Consider the following 7,953-nt stretch of genomic DNA (forward strand, 5'->3'; position numbering starts at 1 on the left):
ATCGACAATGAACTGCAGCGGAGAACTCTTCACCAACATCTATGAGTGGAATAGTCGCTCCCCATCTTCTGGATCTTCAGGCTCAATATTTTGGATCTTGGTGGTGACCACAGCAGCATTGTGCTCCTCACCAATGATCTCCTTCCCTTTGTCATTCCCCTTGTTGGGTTCTAACTCAGAGTCGGAACATGCGTTGGACCGAGAAGCCTTCAGCTCAACCACTTGTGACTACTTGGCTCGACACTCACTTGTGTTGTGAGTGGAGCTCTTATGGAACTCACTCCACTTTCCCATGTCATTGCTTGTCTTTGTGGTGTTTTTCTTTTCTTGTGGCTTCATCGGGTTATCTTGGGTCACCATGCCTTAGCTTTTCCCTTTCCTCTACAGCTTAGGGGTGCCTTTCCCTTGCTTCGGATTTGCAGATCCAAAGTCTTTCTTTTTCTTTTTAAGCTTCTACTCAATCTTGATAGCATATCAGTATGTGGTGCCAAGAAAGGATATTTCTAGGAACTCCATCCCATCCTAGATGTACCTGTGGAGGCAGTCATGGTACTTGAGTACCAAATATTTTGCAAAATCCTTGATACCCAACTTCGTGCGAACGGTATGAAAAACATTGCTAAACTCTTGCAGATCTTGGCCCCTTCCCTATCACAGTGTGGTCCACTTTATGTATTTATCCTCATAGCCCCCGAATGGATATGACTACTCCTTGATGGTGTCCTAGAACGAATCCCAAGTGGGTGTGGCCAAAAATAGTGAGGGTGTAATTTCATCCTTCTACTCTTAGTAGGTTTCCCAATAGTCCTTAGCGTGGGGGGTGACTTTGCGAAGAGAAAAAGTAATCTTTTCCCAGCTAATAAAATCATGAACATAAAAATATCCTTCTAGCAGATTTAACCATTTATCTATAGCTTCCACATCTATCTGACCCTCAAATATGGGAATGTTAAAGTTAACTTGTACCTTAAAGGGTGTGGTGTTTCCAGAGTAGCTGTAGGAAGTAGATGCGTCACCCCTGGGTAGCTGCTAAACGATCTGGGAAAAGTTGTCCATCATCGTGTTCCTTTGTCGCTTGAGGGCTTCTTTGAGCAATATTTTGATAGGATCTCCTGCCCCCTCACCTTTATTTTCTTCCACCATGGGAGGTCATCATGATTTGCGAGGCTGGTCTTGCAAAGGTTTGACCAGTTCACGCCCTAACTCCTTATATCCCAACCTCATTGGGGACATGCAAAGAAAAATAGAGAACGAGAAGACCACTATGATACCACTAATCCAAATTTAAACAAGAACACAATGAGTTACATATATAAAAATAAACAAAAAAATGCATCATAAATAACACTTCATTTCATTAATTTCAAATGCTTAAATATGCTTACAAATAGAATGAAAATAAGACTAGCTTGGGTGATGGTAGCTTATCTCTAAGAAGATATGTATTGGCTACATGCCTCTGAACTATGTTATAATGAGGGTCAAGGGCTTATTTATTATTGGAAAACATGATAAAACCCTAAACAACCAAAACCCTAACCCCAGGAGATGTAACACCAAGAGTTTGTGGGCCCCATTTAGGTTAGTTGAGCATCCAACATCCCGGGTCATAACTTGGTCATATTATCTCCATTTGGCACGTACAATACCTTGGTGGAAAGGTATCCTTGAGTACTATAGCTTTTTCCCCAGGTGCTCAAAAAAATATTGTTTAGGGGGTCGAAACTTCTCTGGAAGTTCAGAACCCGAAAAACTGCTAAAAATAGTAAATGTTGAAATAAACAGGGAAACAATTGAAACTAACTGGAGGTCTACATGGAATAGGTGGGTGGCCATCAATATCGACCTAGATCACTTCCTCTTTTGATATTTTCCTTCTTGATATTAGGACATTCTCTCCTGTAATGCCCATATTCTTGACATCCATACCATTGAATCTTAGCCATGTTCTTCTTTTTTTGAGGACCAAACTTTCCAAATTTTCCCTTTCTTTTTGTCATTGTCGCATATGATTGATTTTTCTTACCTGATCCTACATCAGATTTTTACTTTAAGCTGGATTCTTCAATCTTGCATAGTGATCATATATCCTAGAATGGAGTGGTTTCTTTCTTCCCATATATGCTTGAAGTAAGGTTAGCCCATTCCTCTAGTAGTGCATTTAGTACTACTGTAGTAATTTCTATATCAGACATGAATTCTCCCAAATCTTGAAGTTTATCCCTAATTTTATATATCCTCATAAATTATGAGGCTATTCCTTCTTCTCTTGACATATTTATCTTGTAGAGTTCTTGACTTAATGAGATTACTTCTCCTTCAATGCTTACAAAATACAACTCTACCAATTTTTCATAAAGTTATTTTGAATTTTCAAGTTTTGATACATATGGAATGAGGGGATCCTTGATGGATTCTATAAGAATCCTTTATGCCCTAACTTCCCCTTTCATAAATTTTGCAAGTGCTTGAGAATATTCTTTTGTTGGTTTGGTGATAGATCCTTTGATATGGTCCATGACCTTATTTTCAATGAGATTTATATTGTTCCTCTTCTTCCATACAAGATAGTTTGATGTATGAACTAATTTGTTGATTTCCTCACAAAAAGGAATTTTGATAGATTCAGATGTGCACATAAATATACTTACTTAGTAATATTATTCTTTTACTTGTTTCTTCCTTGAAGCTGATGAAGAAATACATAATAGAAAACTTCTCCTTGATGAATATAGTTCTCTTCAAGAATGATCCTTCACAGAGAGAGATCACTTTTGGTGATGATTGATGATGTATTGATTCTCCTTGGATGATTTTATTCAAGGATAAGGATTTTCCTTTGAGATAAAATCATTGCTTCAATGAGATGGCCTTGGAACCTTTTGAATATTATAACAACATCATTTTCTTCCCTTGAATGAATAAACATCAAGCTACCTTGATTTGTATATCTCTTCAACTTGATGAGGGTCTTTGTGGTCTTTTGATGATGAGTGGATGTTCTCAAGACTTTTGATGTAGACCTTTTCTTTTTTCTAGGGTTTTATCACTTCCTTGTAGATCTTGTATTTGTTGATATCTTCTTTTATTTTCTTTCATGTCATTTTTGAGATTTTATAATTAAGTGTCCCTTGATAATATGCCCTTCCTTGAATTTTGTCACCTTAGCTTTGATACCATGTTGAGAAATCTAGGTCAAGATTAAGTGATTTCTCTATTAATGATAACTACTTGTGAATTATTTTATTTCAATAGATTAGGATCTTTTCTTTAGTTATATTATTATAGTATTCTTCTTCATCAAACAACTAATAAAGCATAAACAATAAATATACAAGAGACACAAAATGTAGGCTATCAGCTAGGGCCAAGACCTCTCCGACTTGAGAGGAAAACCCAAACAAATTTTTCTTTTTATAGGGGTTTTAATTGACAAATACAAATACCAAGACCCTTGACATATTTTCCTCTCCAAGACCGAGTCACAAGGCTTCCTTAATGAGTTTCTTCCTCATTGAGTCAACAATAGTCAATCTCCTTGCTTCTTCCTCGTTCTTGGCTATCCTTCAGAGTTTTGGACCCTTTCTTCAGGTTTGCAACTTTCAGCCCTAATTCAGAAACCCTAGTTGAGGTATGTGAGAGAGAGACACCTTGTTTCCCTTCTATTTTAGATGGAGTCCTTCTCTACTTCAACTTGGCTTGAGAAACACTTTGTTTTTCTCCAAAAAATTCCTCCTTACTAGGACTGTAGTACCTCAACCCTTTTTTGACAATGGATAGGTCTAAATTCTCCCATATGTGGAAGATTTCAGCCCAAAAACATAACCAAAAGAGCTCGATTATATTCCTTCCTCTTTCGCTGGATGATTAGCCTTCTTCTTTGATGTTTTCACACTTCTTGTTAAAAAATTTCTCAACCGAATTACTTCATGTCAAATGGAGGCTAAGATTCCCTATTTATAGTGTTTTTGTCATGTAAATAATTTGACTTCCCTTGCCCATAGGTTGACATGCCATTTGGTGTAGCTTCATTATTTCATTGAAGTTCGACTTGATGGAGGTTCTTGAGCTTGGACTTGGAGGGTATCTTTGATTCTTTCAATGTGTCATATACAAATGTAACATGCCCAAGAAGGGTCCTTCATACACGATATTGAATTAATTTGACTTTTATGACGTGTTGAAAAAATGTAAAGGCTCACAGTGGGAAACTTAACTAAAATAAAATTCCTTCATCATGAAACCCATGATTCAAGTATTACTAAAATAATTTTAATTTCTTCTATACATCAGTTACATAAAATCACAATCACACATGTCAATATCAAGACCGAACTTAGTTACACATTTCAACAAAGTAAGACATCTCTCATCAATAGGAGTGATGAATGTAAGGTTATATTTTACGTATATAAACAGAGGAATATAATAGCACCAATTTCAGTTTTCCACATCCTTTGTATTTCTCAGGATCCTCCATTGATGTTATGATTTGTTCCATAAACTTAGCTTTTCTTCCTGAATCAAAGTCATCTTAGCTTTGCTTGTGGGGAACTTTTCTTGTGTAAATATTTCCACAGAGTGAAAGATCCACACAAGAAATACTCTGCATAAGTCCCGCTGGAATTCAACTCAAAAATAATTGTATGTGAAATGGAAATTTTGATTTACATTAAATATGGCTTCTTGCTTATGGACTATTGTTACTTTAATAGATTCGAAATTAGTAATACTTGTAACACACAAAATTGTTGGCCATCACTTTGGTTTCTCTAATTATTTTTAATAAATTTTAATAGAGATTTGGGAGAGCACATGAAATATGCAAGAGAGAAAAGAGCACTAGAAACTATTCAAAGGAAATCGAATTTCTTATCACTTCACATTAATAATTTTTTTATGTTAGTCTTACTGCATTATATATGAGTAGAAAGTTAATTAGATGCATTGGTTGTGATAATTTTAGTACAAAAATGTATAACACATTTTATATATTCAAATAAAGTTGATTATCTTCCAGATCACATTAGAGTTTCTTTGACCATTCCAGCTCAACAAATATATGGCGTTCACGAAAAAAATTCACTAGATGTAAGTTATAATATAATGAGTAATATTGAATGTTATTTGAAAAGTTAACAAAATTATAGGATGATTGATAATAATGTTGAATGATTTTAAAAAACCTTGAAGTCATAAACTTGTCCCTGGTTTTAAGTGAGCAATTCATGCAACTACAACTTTTCTTTAAAATACCAATGTAATAGCAAATGCATACACAATTCTCATTGGAAAGTTCCCAAATGGGATGTGCAGAGATTTCATTATCAGTTGGAAGCATTATTACTAAAGTGTGTGAGAAAGGACAAGTGTGTTATATGAAAAAAATTTATCGATACGGTAATGTTTATGAAGATGTGGAGACTTGTAAATCACACTTAGGATTGAAGTAGTCATTAATGCTTAGAAATCATATTAATATCTATTCAGAAAATTGATATGCAATTACGTTATCCTTGAAATGTTTAATAGAATCTACTCTGATGCATTTTGTAATGATTACTGGTTTTACACATGTTAATAAAATCATATCTATTGATATTATAAAATACTTCCTTCAATATCTATTCAATGTACTGAAGAATGCATAGCTCTTTCGAAAGAGAAGCTTTGATTAGAGATGATGTTGGTGTTGGTCTTTGTGATCGGTAGTTTGTATCTACATGTGACAAGTTAGAAAGGTTAGTCGTAAATGGACGATATGTGGAGGAAGTATAGTCTACATATTAGACATCAGATTAGAGGCCAAGTGATAGTTATGTGAATGGGCTTGTTTTTATTTCATCGATGGAATATTCAATCTATTTCGAACACTATTTTTTGACTAAATAGTTTCAAACTCATTCATATTATCTTATGCCTATATGAAAGTGGAACATGGAGATTGATGGCGCTACTCAATCTTATATTTTTGCTAATGTTCATAGAAGAATGGTTTTTGTCAATGTAATGATCCTGAAAGTTTTGTTAGGTTATTAAAGTACAAATTTTACAATCAAAGCTTTTATTGTAAAGGAAATCTTACAATAGTTTTGGAATTCTAGTTTTTAGTTTAACTCAAAATGAAAGAAACCATACGAAGTTATAAACTAATACCTAATTCACCTATTTGAGTGAACACATTTCATTTAATATGTAGGTAATGTGACAAAGGCAATAAGGCATCTAAGTCTCGAATTGAAATCTAAGATCTGAAATCACTTCGTACTTTGTCAACTAAAAGTTGGCCGATAGAAAGGCAAGTTTACATAGTAAATATGTTGAATATGAGTTGGGTCAGTGAATAAATATAGAAAATACTTCTATTTATTGGAAAAAAAGATTTAGTTAATCAAAGTAGAATGTGGTTTAGGATATTGATAAATAGTATCTTTATATCAATTTATAAAGTGTGCAACATAGATGAATCATGAAACATAATCTTATCAATTAGAGTATGTCAAGTTGGAATTTATTTAAAACATATATGATTTAAAGCTACATATTTCACAGTAGTATTTTCTTATTAAAGATTACATAAATCAGTAGTATCCATATTGATGATGATCCCTGGTTAATGAATACCATTAAAATCTATAATAGTTAAATGTTGTTTCAGAACTTAGATGTCAATTCATGATTTAGATGGCTTACCGCATTTGAAACATTATATGTAGGCTTCTTTCCTATAAAAAAAATTTGTCGATGTTCATTTCTTCTAGACTACTTAGTAAGTTATAAACAACCGACTTTCTTGTTTATTCATAAATTTTTAAGTGATTTCAAGCTTTGCTTTATATATATATATATATATATATATATATATATATATATATATATATATATATATATATATATATTTAATTTTTTAGCAAGATCCAACAAATGGCCCAATGAAACAATGGAAAAAACATAGAGGAAGAGGTATATGTTGAGAGCTAAGATATCTTACTTCTTAGTCAAGATATTTTAATGCTAGTGGATAAGATGTTGGAACATAAACAAATGCTTAGGCGACTCAAAGATAGACTAGATGCCATAGTAAAATTATCGGAAGAGATGTTATAAAACATGAACAAAGAAATCATATTTCCATTCTGGAAGCATAATCACTAGAATCGTTAATGTTCATAAACAATGGTTAATTAGTAAATAATTTGTTACCAATTTTTTCTATTTTCTCAACAAATTCTGAAATTCAGTACATGTTAAAGGTTATGTATTGTAATATTCTTGACACAGTTAAAGAAATAAAAACATATCAGACTATTCTGGATTACAAACCTATGTATATATGGACCATATTTTATAATCTATATCATAATCTTGCTTATTTGATATAGAAATTGGTTTCAAATTTGTATGACAATGATTTATTTAGATATTTGTTTAAATATTGCATGAAATAAAATTTTTAATAGAAATAATATTGGAGCGGTCGAAAATGTAAACAAATAAAACTGTGATTATAAAGTCCATTAATTAACAACAATGTCACTAAAAAATGATTAACCAAGTTGCAAATTGTTATGTAACCAATTTGCAATATTGTTTGACTAGTTATAGAACTTGCGAATTTGATAAATCAATAAAATAATGTAATAAATGAGACTACAAGAAAGAAAACATGACATAGCATACTACAAGGAAATGAGCCTTATTTTCTCTAATGATTTCAATGCTAATATTGTTCTCATAAGTATAGTATATTGTTTGACAATGTGAAATCAGATCCTAATCATTGAGTAAAATGAAAGAGTTGCTCGAAAAAAATGCAATTCTTGAATGAGAAACTTTAAGGAAATATTAGGATGCTTGAAAAAGCAAGCAATAAGGACTGTGTCACTACTAGATTTCTTAACAATGTAAACAAAGAAGACCATCATTGTAAACATATAACTATGTTTTTTTTGT

This window comes from Pinus tabuliformis, chromosome 3_2, assembly GCF_031772625.1.
Source record: "Pinus tabuliformis cultivar Carrire ecotype Pingquan chromosome 3_2, CPIR1, whole genome shotgun sequence".
NCBI classification, from domain to species: domain Eukaryota; kingdom Viridiplantae; phylum Streptophyta; class Pinopsida; order Pinales; family Pinaceae; genus Pinus; species Pinus tabuliformis.